The sequence below is a fragment of the Schistocerca serialis genome, chromosome 4 (genome assembly GCF_023864345.2).
Source record: "Schistocerca serialis cubense isolate TAMUIC-IGC-003099 chromosome 4, iqSchSeri2.2, whole genome shotgun sequence".
Classification (NCBI taxonomy): Eukaryota; Metazoa; Arthropoda; class Insecta; order Orthoptera; family Acrididae; genus Schistocerca; species Schistocerca serialis.
The window spans coordinates 492,875,541-492,894,377 of record NC_064641.1 but is presented as its reverse complement, the minus strand read 5'-3'; the positions used below and the strand labels follow the sequence as shown (position 1 = coordinate 492,894,377).

Below are 18,837 nucleotides of genomic sequence, written 5' to 3'. Positions count from 1 at the left end.
AAGTTAGTTTAAGTTATATTAAGTGGTGTGTAGGCTTAGGGACCGATGACCTCAGCAGTATGGTCCCTTATGACCTTACAACAAAATTCCGTTACCGTTCCACAAAATTCTCATTTCATCTCTCTTTCAAATCGGCATTCCAATACTTTGCTCTTCCTTGTGTCCTAATCTGCTTGGGAAAGCAGCATGTTGAATGGACATAACTGTATGTGTACTTCAGCTTGCAGTTTCAGTTAAATGTTCAAATGTGTGTGAAATCTTATGGGACTTAACTGCTAAGGTCATCAGTCCCTAAGCTTACACACTACTTAACCTAAATTATCCTAAGGACAAACACACACACCCATTCCCGAGGGAGGACTCGAACCTCCGCCGGAACCAGCCGCACCGTCCATGACTGCAGCGCTAAGACCGCTCGGCTAATCCCGTCTCAGTTAACAATCACGGAGACTTAGAGAAAACAGAGTTTGCCAGACCAGTTGTTACCCCCTCAGGAGACACCGCCTCAACGAAGCACTGTCCGTGTGGGCGAGGGTGTTTGTGTGATCCAATGAAGTGGAGGGCTATACCGGCAGTAGTGTAACTACCAGCAGGGCCTCCCAAGTCGGACAGGTCTGCATAGAGAATCCAGACAAATTGTGTCTTAACACGTCCGGTCTAGTGTCCTGTCCTATCCTATCCTATCCTATCCTATCCTATTCTATTCTATCTCATCCTATACACTCCCTTCCTTTCCTTTTCCTCCCTGTGATTGTGTGGCAGCAGACACAGACCCCTAATGTGGACAGCGGAAGATCCTTGGAAACCAGGCCAACGTTGATGCACATAGGCCTTACTGCGAAGGGATGGGTAGCGTTCTGTAGTCGCGGTGAAGACAAGCTATCTAAGGGGTAGGGCCTTGAAATAAAACTTTGGCAGGTGTCCCGGTCATGAGGTGGCAACCCCACAAGGACACTCGGGGCTGTGGGCTGATAACCCGCACCACCAAACAACACATATCACAGAAACTAAAAGGAGAAACAGCCGGATGGAAGACCAATTGTTGCCGCTTAGGTATTGTAAAACGGCTTAACATACTTACTCGAGAACGAGAGACTAACTTTAGACTAGAAATTTGATGATTTCTCTGCAATTGATTGACTGTAGCAGCAGAAGATGCTTTTGACAATCTAACGTGATGTCACCATATCACGTCTGACGAGCAAAACTGGTAATAGTGAATCAAATTGTAGGGGACCTGTGACTGTTTTACCCGAAAATTAGGAATTTATCTATGAATTATAACATTTGCGAAAATTTTCATTCATACTATTTAAATAATGAAAGCCATAAAAGCCTTGTTCAGTGCCGAAAAAATGTTTTCATGGCGACAGAACAGCTGCAGTTGCAAAGAAGTTTGTATCCTTAGTGTACTAAGCCAAATGAATAGGATGTTTATGTTCAGTGAGATAGAGATTCTATTTGGAAAACGGCAAAGTTATTGAAACTATACTGTTGTATAAGGCTGCATTGTGTCATTGACCTGAAGTTTAGCTCTCAGATAAATTGATTCAGTGCATTCAGCGAACCCCAATAGTATGTACATTTGTACATCTGAGCTAGAATTGAAGCGCTGAATTCTGTTATCAGATCATCATCTTCTTCTTCTTCTTCTGTTTCTTCTCCGTACAGAATAATCTTTCAGTTTCTAACGGCTTCATGAGTCGCATCATGGCTTGAGTGATCCGCCTACATTTCTTTACCCACTGGATTGTTATGCTATTACTACAGTAGACTGTTGTCCTTCCTGTGTCCTCGATGTGGTTAAGATATGACATGCTTACATCTTTCGATGTTTCCTTGAAACGTCATTGCTGTCGCCTGCGTTTTGTTCCCGCCAGCTTTGCGAGTGGTTCAAGTTTCAAACCTGTGCGGTAATGGCTATCGATTTATATAATTTTAATTTTATTTCTCAGATATAAAGCCGTACAGTAAAGTAGGACCTCATCAGAGACACACATTTTCATCTGAATGAGGCACGGACACTTGATAACGACTGACTTACTGCGATGTTGTATTGCAAAACTGTTCTCGTCCATTGGTGTTCAGTGCCTTCCAACTCAGTAACACGCATGCATACTTAAATAAATAAATGCTTGTTAATTTGAAACAGATAAATATTCAAAGCATACTTAGTGTCGCGATACACATTGTAATTGTATTTGCGAGAAGAAATTCCTCACTATCACCTTGACAGAAAAGGATTTTGTATTCGGAGCGCTGTTTCTCTTTCTTCTTGAAGTACATCGGTTTGTACAGATCGTGACGTTAATTTAGAATTGTATATACGTTGAGTTACTCATAATGCAACCAATAAACGTGGGTAGTTGTTCTTCGTCATCGCACCTTATTGCGGTGGCCTATGTTCTTGTAAAGTAAAGGATTGCTGATAAGAAAATACATTTCCGTGAGCGGATTTTGCTCAATTATTACATTTGATGTTAGAGATAGCGTGCTTGTAATACAGTGGTGTTAGCAAACCTATGTACAGGCTTGAGAAAAATTTGTACACTCATATCGTACAGCGTAGTTCCTTGTATACTCACGATATAAAAATGTCTGTGACAGCTTTTCGTTCAGTGCCTACTCTCGGCAGAAAATGGGCATCCAGGAATGGTAAATCTATCAGTAATTTAATGACATAAACTTTTAAGACATTACGGATCTGGCATCTGGCTACATTACCACCACGAAACGGGAATCCAGTAATGCAGAACGTAAATTAACAGAAAGATAATTACGCAGAAAAATGTGCCATATGTATAAAAATAGCAGCTTCCGTTCAAGATTATATATATGACCGCCCATCATTTTTATTCTTTGGTCAAAGATCTTTGCAAATTTCCAGCTTTCTGTTCACCAATCTGGCGAACCATCAGATACAGTTAAATCTGCAAAACAGGACGAAAGGACGCACGTAAAGTGAATAAGCTGCCATTTTTATACGGATGGCATCTTTTTCTACATTCACATTACTTTGTTTCCGTTTCGTGGTGATAATGTAGTGTGCTTTTATACAGCTAAACAACGTATAAGGGCTTAAAACGCTTAAAACTATTTGTGAAACGAAGAAAAAATTCAAATAATTGACAGCCTACGGGGAAAAATGCCCCATTCATAAAAAAAAACATATACTTGTATAACTGGAGTAAAGTCCTACAGTTCGCGTACTCTAAGCCAACTCTCTCGACTCTTAACTGGGGGCCGTTGGTATAATGCCTTGATCGAAGATCCCTGTACTTGTAATTATAAAGTGTTGCCAAATCGCCATTTTTTTCGCGTCTATTTTTACCGAAGCAGGAATGACGCAAGTCGAGTGTATTAGTAGCCCTGCCTTTTTCGCTCGGTGCAACGCATCTGAGGTGTCGGAGGAATGTTCTGTTGCGAAGCTTACACTTGTGACACACGTAAACACCGAAAGCAGTTGTCCTGGGGCGACCCTAAAAGCTCTGTATTGCGGTAGGGTTAGGCAAGTTGCCATGTTTACGCAACAGCGCCGCTAGTAACACATTACCATGCTGTGGTGCAATCCAAACTCCGTTGCTCGCAAACGTTTCCGGAAGACTACTGCGCAAATTGACCCGTGATTGCATAATGAAGTCCTGTTGGTATGTAACGCACGCTGCCATTGTTAACTGCGAGGAAATGTGAATCGGTTCGTGAAACAAGTACTGAAAATAAATCAGTGAATTCGAAAATTTACAGTTATTAATCACGTCTTCCTCCTACTGTTGATCTAGCAACATCATGTTCTGTAAGCCCATCTACGTGGCGAGGTCATGTTGTATGCAACTATTTTCAACATAGTTTGCAATTCTCTACATTCCTTAATATTTTCTACGCTCTTAATTCTCATGTACCTTCATGTACGTTTGTCCGGAAAGTTAGCTTGGGGGTCGGGGGGGGGGGGGGGGGGGGAGGGGCGGTTGCGGTCCCGCGCCGCCTTAGATCCACGCCTGCCTCGAACAGGGTTCACAGTCGTGTGAAACTTTTTGAAATGTAACATTTCCGCGTTTGGCTGCAGGTTACTTTCGATTACCACGATTGGAGCTTCGACCCTATGGCCATTTTTGGGTGCAAGCTGCGAATCACAGTGTGTATAAATATTATAAACTATACATTTTAACCAATATAAAGTGTAGGGCACAATAACACGTTACATTTAATACAGGAGAAGTTAGCTGCATATCGTGCTTACGGTCTATGTTAGTAAGTTAGCAGAAATAAACAATAAATCAAGTTGTAGTCAAAAATAGTTGAAGCAGTGGAATCAAAAGGACAAACTATAGCAAAATTATGCGAGAACCAGATATTGTACATTATATATGCGTCATACAACAGCTACCACTGCATATTTACTGTATCATTTGCGCACCATCTTTACGAATTTAGCGGAACCAGTGTTCTGCAGTGTATGCATTCGTATCACAAGAGCACCTGCAGAATTGGCGGCAAGTACAAACTCCGAGATCGTAAGGTACCATGTGAGAGAATCTTCGGAACTCGTGTTCGGAAATATGGGCAGGAAATAGCAGTGAAAATAAAAATTTGAATCTTGCTGAGACGGCTCATGTAAACCAAGAAACCCAGGTTTTAACCCCGGTTTAGCACAGATTTTCATTCGACACGATATGTACATGAAGTCTGACTGCTCGATAGCTTTTGAAATTTTTATGTATGTTGAGGTAACTGGTGCTGATATTTGTAGAGTTAACGATAGTTAACCATAGAGCAAAATTCTCGCTCATTTACATGCTGTGCTACAAAATTAACACAGCTGCCTCAAACTTTATATGACATTCCAGTAATTTCCTGTTACAGTTATTAGGGAGGGGGAAGGGTCTTGTGGGGGAGGGAAGAGGTATGTTGTTCTGTTTGTGTCACAATACATGTAGAGATTAATATAAAGTACAAATCATATAATAACTACTTTCGTTTTGTAAAGCTCTTTCCACTGCTTTTCTTTAATTCAGCGGCAAAATTGACTGCATGCATACTATAATAAATTTACCCAAATGCATAATACTGAGGCATGTAATTTTACATTAGAGTAAACAAAAAATACTGGGCGTCCATCAAATATCTTTACAACTTAAGACCTTAATATCTTTAGACCTACATAGTAACAAACTATATAGTAACTACATAGTACATACATAGTAACAAATCAGTAACTACATAGTAACAAATCGTTTTCAAATCGTGACAATATAACGCATAAACTTTTGTTTCCTCATACGTGCACTCAGTGTGTGAACCCTTCGTGACACGGATAATGTCCACTCAGAATTCCATTTCTCTTTACGTACGATTCAAGATCTCTACGGTGATATTTTCAAATGAGCTGCGAATGCTTGCCTTCAAGTTCTGTACGTCTCTAACCTTGGTTCGGTCTGCATGAACCAGGCCACACACCGAGCTTCCTCCTGTGGCGTCCACAAGTGCAATTTAACGTCGGAATTGCTTCACCTGGAAGGTAAAAAAAAAGCGTTATGAGTTGTCGTATCACAAGCTGAAAACCATTTGTTAATATCTAGTATAGTTTTAAAGTTATTTAAGTCTTAAACTGTAAAGATAATATATGGTCATTCTGTAGATCAATTATTTCTATTATAGGAGTACCAGAACATTTGTTATATGTTGATTTACTGCTTAGTTGGACACAATTTTAACAAACAGCCCTGAAAGTAAAATTATTAATTCAGTAGATGGGCTCCTATTAGGAGCGTATTGTTAGTCTCTGAAAATTTGTAATTAGTTTATGGCCAATTAGTAGATCTAATAATTATATAGATTTTAGATTTTACTGCCTTACTGCCCTCTCTTTTTGCATCTTTCATTCCCAGCATCAGGGCAGGCTGTAGATATTTCCAGCAAAATATCTCGGTTCGGTGATAGTATGGCAGAGGGATACATTTGGGAGGAGATTTCCAGGTCCGGCGTGACGAAGGCAAAACTTCCCATTGTTCCAGACAAAAATTAAAATTTTATTTTTGTATGTGCATGTGTACACATATGTATGAATGTGTGGTAGGTGGTTGTGTGTCTCAACTGGCAGTGTGAAATTCCGTGCTTCGTATCAACCAAGTGTGTATAAGAAATACTTGTTTAAATTCGTTAGGAAAAACTGGCTTTTCTGTTTTAAGGAGGATCGTGCTGATATTAGAGACACGTTCAGGAAGAACTTTAGGGTTTCATGTAGATTGTCTAAACGCATTAATCCAGAATGATCCGCATCACTGGACTCGAGAAGTGGCAAATTTGATGAACTTTGGTCATTTCACCATCGTGCGGCATTTATATGCAATGGGGAAAGTTTAAAAATCGGATGTATGGGTACCGCATGCTGTAAGCCAAAATCACAAAAATCAGCGGGTGGCCATATGTGCATCTCTGCTTGCTCCTCATCAACTGGCTCGTTAACAACACCGACGATTCCTATCCTGTGTCGTTAATAGTGACGAGAAATTACGTCTATGGTTGAGCCCAAACAAAGCAGCAATTCCCCGTACGAAGTCCTGCGTGCATCCACAAAAGAAAATGTTATGGCTCTGAGCACTATGGGACTTAACTTCTGAGGTCATCAGTCCCCTAGAACTTAGAACTACTTAAACCTAACTAACCTAAGGACATCACACACATCCATGCCCGAGGCAGGATTCTAACCTGCGACCGTAGCGGTCGCGCGGTTCAAACCTGTAGTGCCTAGAACCGCTCGGCCACGAAAATGTTATGCATCTGGTGGAGTAGCGACGGTGTGGTGTACTAAGAATTGCTTCTCCGAGGTGTAACCATCACTGTTGACATTTATTGTCAGCAATTCTTCTGTAAAGTTTGGAAGGTAGGAGGCGAGATACTGGCAGAAGTAAAGCTGTGAGTACCGGGCGTGAGTCGTGCTTCGGTAGCTCAGATGGTAGAGCACTTGCCCGCGAAAGGCAAAGGTCCCGAGTTCGAGTCTCGGTCGGGCACACAGTTTTAATCTGCCAGGAAGTTTCATATCAGCGCACACTCCGCTGCAGAGTGAAAATCTCATTCTAGAAAAAACAAAGAGTTGGTTTGAAAAATCATTCCGCACCCACCTCCTTTACCTGATCTTACGCCTTCAGATTTTCACCTTTACCGATCTCTATCAAACAGCTTTCAAGAAGCTTTCTGACCGGATGAAAATGCGCTCCAAATATGGCTCGATGAGTTATTCGCCTCAAAACCACGTGATTTTGTCGCGGAATCGAAAAGTTACGCCAGCGTCGGCGGACTATTGTAAACGGTAAAGGAGAATGTACTATTGATGACCAAAATCTTTGTTGTGTTTCTTAAACTTATCGAAAAACGCTTCGAACTTTCGCACCATAGTTCACGATTACAACACCACACCGAGTCTTAGATATTGTCAACAAAATATCTAATTACAAGAAGAAATGGTTCCCTTGAACGAATTTCTAATAGTAAGATGGGTACATCTATAAAAACTATTAGGCCTGCGTGGCATGATAGTTTCGGTAGCACTGTGGTAGATTTAACGCCATTCTACGCTCTCTGCCTTACCACGTTGTTTGTATTCGAACTTCATATTTCGTGCAAGCTTGGCACATTCTTGTTGGATTCTTTAGGCATCGGGTCGATGTATGTTGGTAATTGGGCCTAACATTCCGCTTGGTATCGAGGAGGTGTTTCACCTAGTGACGCTTTTTCACGCTTTTCGTAGTCTGGCAACAGGACGTTTTTACGTTACCTATGCTGTATTTGTTCTGTGATCAACATGTGCTTCCCTTCTCCGACCGTGTATTGTTTTTTTAATAATGTGTGTATTGAATATAATTATATCCGACGTATGAACAAATACGATATTCAGTACATGCATGTCCGAAGGAACAGGCATTGTGGCGACAACAGCTGTTATGAAATACCTGAAATGTATTCACAGTTGAGAATATGCACAGCCTTCAGCTGTGTAATGGAACGAGTTTGAAAATTTGTGCTGGCCTGGAACTCGAATCTGGATATCCCGAGCCGGCTGGAGTGGCCGAGCGGTTCTAGGCGCTACAGTCTGGATCTGCGCGACCGCTAGGGTCGCAGTTTCGAATCCTGTCTCGGGCATGGATGTGTGTGATGTCCTTAGGTTAGTTAGGTTTAAGTAGTTCTAAGTTCTAGGGGACTGATGACCACTGCAGTGAAGTCCCATAGTGCTCAGAGCCATTTAAACCTTTTTTTTTTTTTTTTGTCCTCGCTTATCGCGAGCAGTCGCCTTAACCATTTCGTAAGTCTGGGTCTGACCGTGAAGCGTGCCCTGATAGCCAAAGTTGTTCGGCAGCCACTCGCGGCAAACGGGGAATCCGGGCTACAGTCCACGTCTGGCACAGATTTTCAAAGTCGGCATTCCATTGTACAGCTGAAGTTTGTCCATATTCGCAGCTGCCAGTACATTCCATGTATTAAAAGATATTTGGCGCTACTTCCGCTCGCACGAGCACCACTAGTGACGTTTACGTTTGGTCCGCATTTGTTCCCAGGAGTCGAAATACGGCTACGGCAAGGGGTTAAGAGCGTGAAGAGAGGGAGGAAAAGTTGGGGCGGCCGCGTGGTTATGTTTCGCGCGTTCGTCTTGTCCTAGTCCGCGCGGCACTCGCGCACGACATGCGCGGCGCCGGTGGCGAGCGCTTTGTGTACGGAGCTGCACGCGAAGCGGCGGCTGCTTCCGCTGCGCTCCGTGAGTCATGTGGCATTACGCTAAGGACGTCGTCCGGTGAGCGGCGCGGCTCCGAGGCCGGATGGCGCTCTGGCCTCAGCGCCCGAGACCGACCCCGCCTTCCGGTCTGGCCAAGTCTGGGCTGCAACTCGTGCCGCGGCGGCCAGCTGCCCGCGTCTCGTCATCCTCTGGAAAGAGTCTCTTATGAGCCGGCCGCTGTGGCCGAGCGGTTCTAGGCCCTTCAGTCCGGAACGGTGCTGCTGCTACGGTCGCAGGTTCGAATACTGCCTCGGGCATGGATGTGTGTGATGTCCTTAGGTTGTTTAGGTTTAAGTAGTTCTAAGTCTAGGGGACTGATGACTTCAGATGTTAAGTCCCATGGTCCTCAGAGCAGAGTGCTACAGCAGAGTTATCAGTTTTGTTCAATCTGAAGAAGGTCAGGGTGTTCTTGAAATCGAATCTTGCAGTTTCCTCCCAGTTTCTTCCACGTACCAAGCCTGACATTGGTTGCAAGTGATCCTGTGTAACTGACTGTCAGGGGTTATCTTTCTCTTTGTTGATATACTGGATAATGTTTTTAGACAAAAACTTTTCGATATTTGTTGTCTTGAAGCTCTTTTGTGAGAAGCAGTGCCTAACTATGATAGCAAATTCATGCAACAAATTAGCCAAAATTCTCAAATGGTTCAAATGGCTCTGAGCACTATGGGACTCAACAGCTGAGGTCATTAGTCCCCTAGAACTTAGAACTAGTTAAACCTAACTAACCTAAGGACATCACAAACATCCATGCCCGAGGCAGGATTCGAACCTGCGACCGTAGCGGTCTTGCGGTTCCAGACTGCAGCGCCTTTAACCGCACGGCCACTTCGGCCGGCCCAAAATTCTCATATCTTGCAATTATAAACTTCATTGTATGTAAGAGTAACTACAGCTCATATCTTACTCACCAGCAAAGATAAAAAAAAAAAAAATATTAAATAACAGGCTGTTTGTAAAGTCACTTGCATTGGCTGCAACAAATCCTTTGTCATACAGGCTATATACACTCCTGGAAATGCAAAAAAGAACACATTGACACCGGTGTGTCAGACCCACCATACTTGCTCCGGACACTGCGAGAGGGCTGTACAAGCAATGATCACACGCACGGCACAGCGGACACACCAGGAACCGCGGTGTTGGCCGTCGAATGGCGCTAGCTGCGCAGCATTTGTGCACCGCCGCCGTCAGTGTCAGCCAGTTTGCCGTGGCATACTGAGCTCCATCGCAGTCTTTAACACTGGTAGCATGCCGCGACAGCGTGGACGTGAACCGTATGTGCAGTTGACGGACTTTGAGCGAGGGCGTATAGTGGACATGCGGGAGGCCGGGTGGACGTACCGCCGAATTGCTCAACACGTGGGGCGTGCGGTCTCCACAGTACATCGATGTTGTCGCCAGTGGTCGGCGGAAGGTGCACGTGCCCGTCGACCTGGGACCGGACCGCAGCGACGCACGGATGCACGCCAAGACCGTAGGATCCTACGCAGTGCCGTAGGGGACCGCACCGCCACTTCCCAGCAAATTAGGGACACTGTTGCTCCTGCGGTATCGGCGAGGACCATTCGCAACCGTCTCCATGAAGCTGGGCTACGGTCCCGCACACCGTTAGGCCGTCTTCCGCTCACGCCCCAACATCGTGCAGCCCGCCTCCAGTGGTGTCGCGACAGGCGTGAATGGAGGGACGAATGGAGACGTGTCGTCTTCAGCGATGAGAGTCGCTTCTGCCTTGGTGCCAATGATGGTCGTATGCGTGTTTGGCGCCGTGCAGGTGAGCGCCACAATCAGGACTGCATACGACCGAGGCACACAGGGCCAACACCCGGCATCATGGTGTGGGGAGCGATCTCCTACACTGGCCGTACACCACTGGTGATCGTCGAGGGGACACTGAATAGTGCACGGTACATCCAAACCGTCATCGAACCCATCGTTCTACCATTCCAAACCGGCAAGGGAACTTGCTGTTCCAACAGGACAATGCACGTCCGCATGTATCCCGTGCCACCCAACGTGCTCTAGAAGGTGTAAGTCAACTACCCTGGCCAGCAAGATCTCCGGATCTGTCCCCCATTGAGCATGTTTGGGACTGTATGAAGCGTCGTCTCACGCGGTCTGCACGTCCAGCACGAACGCTGGTCCAACTGAGGCGCCAGGTGGAAATGGAATGGCAAGCCGTTCCACAGGACTACATGCAGCATCTCTACGATCGTCTCCATGGGAGAATAGCAGCCTGCATTGCTGCAAAAGGTGGATATACACTGTACTAGTGCCGACATTGCGCATGCTCTGTTGCCTGTGTCTATGTGCCTGTGGTTCTGTCAGTGTGATCATGTGATGTATCTGACCCCAGGAATGTGTCAATAAAGTTTCCCCTTCCTGGGACAATGAATTCACGGTGTTCTTATTTCAATTTCCAGGAGTGTATGACGTGAGAGATCTTTTAATCCTTGCTGTTGTATAAGATATGATTTTTGGTGACTCATACATCAACAGCCATAACTAAAATCAGTTGAAGTATTATTCCATATTTAGCAAATTCATGCAACAAATTAGCCAAAATTCTCATATCTTGCAATTATAAACTTCATTGTATGTAAGAATAACTACAGCTCATATCTTACTCACCAACAATGATAAAAAAATATTTATTAAATAACAGACTGTTTGTAAAGTCACTTGCATTGACTGCAACAAATCGTTTGTCATACAGGCTATAGTAGCTAGATAGACTGTGCGTGTAAGCTGGAGACTACGCAAGTCGCTCTACACTTTTGCTGAACGTGTGCTGAATAGAGGTCACACATACAAAGTCAACATAGATGTGCTAAATATACCTAACAAAACCTCCATGTGGCTTCTAAATGATCAGTTTGCAGTTGAACACATCCCCACCATAATCTTGACTTGATGCATTCAACCAGCCCCCTCAATCTCAGTTATCACATTCATCTCAACAAACTAATAGCACAGTAGAATTGTCATTATACCCTGTTTTTCCCTTTCAACCTGTAGTAACTCATTCAACATTTATATTGGAATTTTGTGTGTTTTCGTTATTTACTATGTTCGACCCTATCCATCTTCTAAGTTGTAATTTAACAGTGTAATATAACATGTTTCATGCATAACACGAGTTACGAACACAAGATTTGACATCTGACGCCATATGCCATGATCACAGATTGTGCATGTGTTGACAGTATCTTTGCTTCTAGTGTTTGGTTTCTACACACAAGTGTCTCTTGTGGACGCTGGTCACTTTGTTCTTGACCATGACCCAGTAACCTGAAAGCCAGTTTGAAATAAGCATAAATCAGTAGAACGAGAACTCAGTTTTTTTGGTTTTCTGCCTTAAATAAAATAGCATATACAGGGTGTAAAAGATCGCTGCTACTACGTACTGTAGTAGTGTGGAGGAAGTCGAGGCAAATAATGTGCTGTAGGACGCTTCTGGTCTACCAGATCGGGAATCAACCTCAAATTGGCCAACAACTACCTAAACTACAGTGCGTCGCGCGAGATTTTCAACACAAATTTGCTCTTGACGCTAGAACTATTAGTCCCAGAGAAAAAATGAATCGGATATTTTTTGTGGAAAATTTTATGTAGTTTATTTTTTTAGTTCGCTAGAAGCTGCGGTTTTCGAGTTATTCAACAAAAAAGCATGGCAATGTACAAAAATTTGCAAGTACACGAATTATTTACCGTATTCGACCTTTTTGGTCTTCATTGACCGGGATATTATGCAACTTAATTAATCGGCTATTACGTTAACATGATTAATTTAAACTTTCCTGTGAGGATATTGAAAGAAAATGGTTCAAATGGCTCTGAGCACTATGGGACTTAACATCTATGGTCATCAGTCCCCTAGAATAAGAACTACTTACACTAACTAACCTAAGGACATCACACAACACCCAGTCATCACGAGGCGATATTGAAAGAAAAAGAGACAGTTGTAAATGATATGAAATAGCTAATTATGTTTACAATTCGAGCTAAACTTGACCCTTACACGCGTAGTAGTTTCGCAGCAAGACGACCAGACAAACACAACGATTTAGTTATTAAGGTAATGCTGTTAAATATTCACAAATTCGTGATCTAAAATTTACACAAATATCAATTTTATGTGCTGTAACTGCATTACTAAGCCGATGGCGTAATAGTCCCACTCACTGAAGACCAAATAAGGTCGAATGTGGGAGATAATTCGTGTAGTCGCAAATTTTTGTAGAATGGTGGGAGGGAGTGCCGTGAACAACATACTGAAAATCTGAGTGTTGCTGGGCGAGTGTGGTTGTGGAGGCGCGTTTGAAGGCCACTTTTGTAGTTTTCTTGAATAATTCGAAAACTGATGCGTGTATAGAAAGGGTATCCCAGTTCAAAATTAAACTGAATTTGCCTTGGTACAAAAAGTGTCCTACTGTTTTTTTTCTCTGGCACTAAGAGGCTGCGTAAAGAGAACGAGAGAATATTGGAAACGCAAACGCTGTAGCCTACATCGTTTCTGTAGGCCAGTTTAGGATAGTTTGCCGACTTCATAGTCCTATCGTTACAACGTGGAAATCCTGTAACAGATGTGTTTGAAAAGGCTGCGCGCAGAATCGCGGTTTGGTGGTAGGGGGGGGGGGGGAGGGCGGGGGTCGAGGGAGGGGGGTGTTCTTGGTGCCTGGTTTCTATTTCAGCTAGGAACATGGGTAAAAAGTTTTTGGTTTAGACCGGACCAGCGGCCATTTCTATAGCCATTCGAACATCCGTCTTACAGCAGCTATGTTACAGTACACTAAGCAAGGTTTCAACGACGAACCGAATCTGGCGCCGAGGTAAATTGTGAGAATTGATTAATTCCTTTTGAAAAAGACTTTAATTGGTCTTAAATTATTGCTCAGCTAATGGCACTATATCTACGTGGACCGTTCGGATTATACGTGCAAAAACAGTCGACGTGACTGTGGGGCCAGACTGATGGTTTAAATTTGGACCACTGGGGTATCGGGTCTTGGTCTAAGGTATGTCTTAAACGTTTGAAAAAATGTTGCTTCGTGTGGATTTTACGTAAAAAACACGTTTTTTTTAGGTTTTTGAAACGCGCCGCTTCTGTGTTTCAGACTTGCGTGAATCAGTTCAAGTTTTGTAAGGAGGTAAACAAATACATGCAAATAGTGGTTGTCTTGTTGTTTAGTGAAAGCTGTATCCGTTGCCACGATATAAGGAACACGGTTCGAAAGACAATAAAGAAACTTATACCGGACAAATCATCGCCCCAGTCAAGATAAATCTACTTCGGTGGTAAAGCAATAGCGGTCTTATGTCAATTATGATAGTGTAAAAGTTGTGAACCAGATTGATGAAAAATACTCCCATTGCAGCACAAGAAAAGGCGAATATGTCGTGGACAGAGTTAATGATGTAAAAGAATGGAACTAGCTTTTCGACTTACCTAGCAGCTTCAAAGACATTTAAACCTAATCACCTTGACATACTACTGCTTTTTTATGAGTTAACCCTACTTTGTCAGCGTAGTGAGCTTTCTTAGACCCACACTCTGTTACATGTATGGTGAGGGTGTAAGAACAAATAGACTCAAATTTATCTGCTTTTAGAGAATGGAAGTCTGCAGTAGGAAGTACCCAAGAGGTGGAGTGCATCTTTAATAGGAAGTATCCCAGAGTGGGGATGCATGTGTCCTAAACTTTAGTGACATGTTGTGTCATATTGCACGACACGACAAATTCCATGTTGGATGACATGTGTAATGTTATGCGACATATCATGTACCATATTACTTTACTTGACATGATGCGTTATATTACATGACATGGGTACTTATACTAACAAGTAAAAATGAGCGAATATGTCACGCTGTTCTGATTGAAATGTCTTTGAAGCTGCCAGATAAGTCGAAAAGCTTACATCTCTAACTCTCCCCAGGACATATTCGCCTTTTGTGTTTCGATAGGGGCATTTTTCAATATGGTATCAAATTGATCGGTTCGACTTCCTCTACATCAGTGTGGTACGTTGTAAACAGTTATCATTTACACCCAGTACAACGGTCACGCTTATGTGCTGAACTGGCGGGAGCGAAGAAGCCGGGCGGAGCTGGCAGAAGCGACTATAGAGCCCTGAATGTGAATGGCAGCGAGCGAAGGAACAGTGTCGCTGAGGGGGGAGGGGGGTGGGGGGGAGCAGGCAATATCTGCGGAGGGCTGTGCAGTCCACAGCGCTTCCCCACTGGCCACGCCTCGACCGCCCCAGACCTGCGCGGCGCACTGCACGTGCCTGACCCAGGACCGACCTTCAATTTCATCTCCCACGCTGACGTCCGAAAACGCCCCTTTCCTCAACGTGGTCGCGAACCGAGCGGGTTTAAAGTTGCTCGGGTCCCGAAGCACTGATGAACTACAGGATCCCGAAGAGCGTTTCTGTAAGAGCGTGCAAAAACGTAACAGGACGCAGAGAATGCTTAACTGAAGAATTTGAGGTAGGGAACCTGGGATCGGAAAAGCCAGCTTAAGGGGAGATTTACTACTTTTGGTTCAAAATATCGATTTTTTTTAATTGCATTTTTGGATCCATAAAAGTGTTTAGAATCCACCCCTGAAACGGTTTTTCCAAATACGGAACGGAAACGTTTGTTGTTCGCAGTTGGACAAAAAAATGAACCTGCCTGAAATCGGCCTTTTTCACGCACCAATTTTTTTTTCTTTCGGAGGACGAGTTATTGTACCGATGCTTGGTAAGAAACACACGAAATTCAAATGAAAGTTTGAACCAGTGTGTTTGGAAGTTAGCCTCCAAGCTCTTGCATTCCGGTGCGAAGACTGTGGAGATTGCTACTTTTCCTGGCAGTGAGCAGCTTCAACGAAGGGTATTCAGCAATTCTGAAGACCATGACAACGATAGACGTCACCCAGAGACTCGTTTCGACGCAGTTCGCCAAGCATTCGGACAACCATCGGATTCAAGCGGCCGAAAACCGCTTGCCACCGGCCGTACGAGTGGCTGTGGAGCAGCGCAGGATGGTCCAGATAGAGCAGAACGCCCTCTATGAGGAACAAGAAGGACTAGTTTATGGACCCGGAATAGCAAATGGTTCAAATGGCTCTGAGCACTATGGGACTTAACATCTGAGGTCATCAGTCCCCTAGAACTTAGAATCACTTAAACCTAACTAACTTAAGGACATCACACACATCCATGCCCGAGGCATGATTCGAACATGCGACCGTAGCGGTCGCGCGGTTCCAGACTGTAGCGCCTAGAACCGTTCGGCCACTCCGGCCGTCCCCGGAATAGCAGATTGAACGTAAGTTGCATAATATTGCATTTATATGTAGTCAAAACTTCAAACGCGTTATCCTCGAAATGTCATTTTTCTATCTCGCGGTATGGTGACTTCAAGTCTATTGAACCTATTGGCATGATTCTTTGTTTCCGACGAAGCTAACTAAATTGTCTAGGATTTGTACCACTTTTATTCCGATCCATAAATTATAAATGTTTTTACTTAGCTGAAAAAGTCGAAAAATCGATGAAAAAACCCTATTTTTTTCAAATGGCCGCCATTTTGTTTCCTACGGTCCAAATAACTTAAGCGAGGTACAACTCCTAAAGAATCTTATATACTTCGCTGACGTCAACTCAGTTTTGATGTCAGACGAGCCGGCTGACCTGTGACATACCGCGCGTGGAGGTCTACATTGAAATTTTGTTTCGTTCCTACTGCACTTCCGCCTTTGCTCTTCGACATTTCTGGTAGAAAAATTCCAGTTTGTAGAGCAAGTATCAAGAAACATTTTGACCGAATTTGACATGATATCTATAACACGTCCCGAGAAAAAAATTCTCAAAGAACATGCTCTTTTTCGGCCAAAGGTAGTAAACCTCCCCTTAAGGAGATATGGAAGTAAACTTGTCTACCGGTTTGTCTAGCGTTACTGTTTTTCAGCTTGTTTACAACTAATATGCGTACAAGTTTACACGTAGGCCTACTGTGCGTTTTCCTTATATGTACATTCTTTATTTTCTGCAAGGGAACAAGGAGGACCAGCCTGATTACTAGGAAGTCATATTGCAGGTTTTGTTTACTTTATTTGCCCATAAGATAGTTCTGTTCTACCTGAGTTGGAGAACGTAATGTACTCTCCACTGTTCGTGAGCGGCTATGGGTACAACATGACGCTGCACCACCTCACTTCAGTATGGATGTCCGCAACCATCTCAATGCTGTATTTCGTGGCCGCTGGATTGGAAGGGGCGGTCCAAATTTTCGCCTTAAGCTGGCTTCTCCGACTCCAGGTTCTCTACCTCAAATTATTCAGTGGAGCATTCTCGATGCCCTATTAAATTTTTGCACGCTCTTACGGAACGCCCTGTATATTGCTTGACTTCCACCTAACATATGAAAATAACTTCAATGAAAAATTTCAGTAATTTAACACATTCTGCACTGCTACCCTTTCTCGTGGATTGCGTAGGTGAGCTGGCGATTTTCTAGCAATTTGAAGAACAATCACACAATAGTCAAGCATCTTAGAGGCACACATCTATCATCATTTTAAACCCCGTACTTTGTAGATTAGGAAATGTGCTTGCTTATATACACTCCTCCCGCACAGGTCGTGAAGGCCCAAAGGTACCGACCGGCCGCCGTGTCATCCTCAGCCCACAGGCGTCACTGGATGCGAATATGGAGGGGCATGTGGTCAGCCCACCTCTCTCCCGGCCGTATGTCAGATTCCGAGACCGGAGCCGCTACTTCTCAATCAAGTAGCTCCTCAGTTTGCCTCACAAGGGTTGAGTGGACCCCGCCTGCCAACAGCTCTCGGCAGACCGGATGGTCAGCCATCTAATTGCTAGCCCAACCCGACAGCGCTTAACTTCGGTGATCTGACGGGAACCGGTGTTACCACTGCGGAAAAACCGTAGGCTACTGGTGTACTAGCGTTTGCAAAAATGAGAAAGAACTACCTCCCCCTCCCCCCCTCCCCCCCCCCCCCCCGGAAAAATGTTTTAAATTTGCCCAAAAATATTTCAAGTAGAAACTAAAAAAATATCACAAGTGTATATTTATTTCATATTTTATGGCAAAACAGGATAACACGCAATTTATACACATTTTTCTTCCAAAGGTAGTCTTGAAAACATTGCAGTACGAAAAGTCCATCACTGCAGTCTTCATACCACCATCTGCTTTCTTTCCTTATTCGCTTTCCAGTCTACCTCTTTCGTTTGTCGGAGTATGCACGAGGCGTTTACTTTGTTGGCAGTGGGTGGACCTTTTCCGGAAAATGGCGACCAAAATTTCTGTCTAGGCTGGTAGTTGGTGTTGGTTCCAATGATATAAGTGTCCTACTGCATCTACCAAGTCCGTGCTGTCATTTTTCTATTGTTATAGGATAACGTGAAAGAAACTTTTTTTCCACGACTTCGTTGTTTTGCTTGCAAATGATAAGTAGCCGTAAAGATGATCGACGTGGTCCACTTCGGTCTTGTTCTTTCTACAACTACAGTTGGCTTTATTGTTCTGATAAAACCTCCTTTAGAACGTACAGAAACCTCTTGGTGGTTAGCCGATGTTTTGTGGAGACACAATATACATTACGTTTATTTTTCATTTGAGTGCTATAGTAGGACCCTACCTAAAAAAATGCCATTTTGCCTCAGCTTCATTATTTTGAAATTTGTTGATAGGCCCTTCCTGTTCTTTATGACAGTTCCTCCCGCTAGTGTCTCATGTACCTACAAAATGTTAAGTAAAGGCACACTTGTAAATAGACTCCTGCTGCGTTTTCTGGACAAAATATGAACTACTACGGCTATCCTACAGCCGGCAGTCCTGTAGCGTGCTGGAAAACGCATTTCAGCGAATGGAAAAGTTGACACCATCCACACGGCCGATGAATGCGTGCCCATATGGTGTACGGACATAGTGATGAATGTGTTAAAATATGCTGTTGTTAATGTTGTGCTCTTTATTGCGAAGGCTAGTTTAATGCAGAGCTCCTCGCTACACTAATCTTTTCAAACCTTTGCGTAATTACTACAAGCGACATCTT

General features: G+C 43.7%; 1 protein-coding gene and 1 pseudogene across 1 annotated transcript in view; one reads left to right on the top strand and one right to left on the bottom strand.

The window, feature by feature from the left end:
* The window catches only part of LOC126474570 (tRNA dimethylallyltransferase-like), a 493,205-nt gene that overhangs the window by 407,797 nt on the left and 66,571 nt on the right, over positions 1-18,837 (top strand). The gene's annotated exons all lie outside the window — the stretch shown is intronic.
* On the bottom strand, positions 17,592-17,709 carry LOC126476964 (5S ribosomal RNA; annotated as a pseudogene).